We start from the raw sequence: 1,223 nt of genomic DNA on the forward strand, positions 1-1,223 counted from the left end.
AAAAAAAAAAAAAAAAACCCTACGTAATAGATATGAGAGCATTGGGCGGAGGAAGTGCTTTTCGGACATTTTCCGTATGCAACCAGAGTCTTTTCGATGCAACATATGCAACTTCATTCTGTGCATGTGCAAAATTTTCAATTCTCGAGTCAGAAGCGTAAAACAAGGTGTGCACTCTTTAAAGCTAGTCAAAGTCGGACACGACATCGTGACCGCAGGCTTTTCGACGTTTTATTGGGTTTTTTTTATCGTTTTTTTTTTTAAACATAGGTCTTCGTAGGTCCCCTATCAACACAATTTAGATCAATAGCAGATGGGCTCGACCCTGCTTACCAGGGCTAACTCGGGCTGAGAGGGATACAACAACATCCCAGAAGAAAGACTGAGACAGTCAATAAAAATTATTCCTACTCGGGAATCGAACACGGGTCTCCTGTGTGCTGAGGTGAAGCACCTAATCGCTACACCACAGACACCGGTACTGCACTTTTATGGCAAAAGATAAATCAAAAGCGCTAACGTAAATAGTAGGTCCAATCAGAAGGTCAAAGAGAGATCCACGTCACAGTGAGAGAAGTGTGGTATCGTTATCGATTACGAATTCACCTACTTTTTCTTTCATCCCTCAAGCTTTAAATAAGATAAGGCGATAATCAATAAAAGATTAATCCCACCTGGCGACAGAAAACCTACACACTTTTTTTGTGGACAATAGGTGTAACTGTAGTGGTTTTGTCCACTATTTTGACCATTCTCAGATCGTGACTGGTTTTTTTAGTACATGTTTAAAGAACACGAATTTGACTCCAATTCATGACTATTAAAGGTAAAGAATATGAAATTAGGCCTATGTACGCGCGGGTCTAACACAATTAACCCCACCCGGTGACAGCAGAAGACTTACAAACTTTTTTTTCAAAATACGTAGGCGTCACTGTAGACGTTTACTTTTCCCCTTTTCAGTATCAAATCGTGACTAGAATTTCTCTATAATAAACGATAAAAAATGCCAAATGCTTGATTGTTACTATTGTGACTATTAAAAAGAAGGTGAACTGAATCAAAGATAGAAGTGTACAATTTTTGGCTGAATGCACGTGTTGCGTAATTCGAAAGGTGTGCGCAGGTTATTTATTTGTTTAAATTGTTATTATTATTAGGTCTATTATCATTATTATTATTATTATTATTATTATTATTATTATTATTATTATTATTATTAT

The sequence above is a fragment of the Aplysia californica genome, unplaced genomic scaffold (genome assembly GCF_000002075.1).
Source record: "Aplysia californica isolate F4 #8 unplaced genomic scaffold, AplCal3.0 scaffold00526, whole genome shotgun sequence".
NCBI classification, from domain to species: Eukaryota; Metazoa; Mollusca; class Gastropoda; order Aplysiida; family Aplysiidae; genus Aplysia; species Aplysia californica.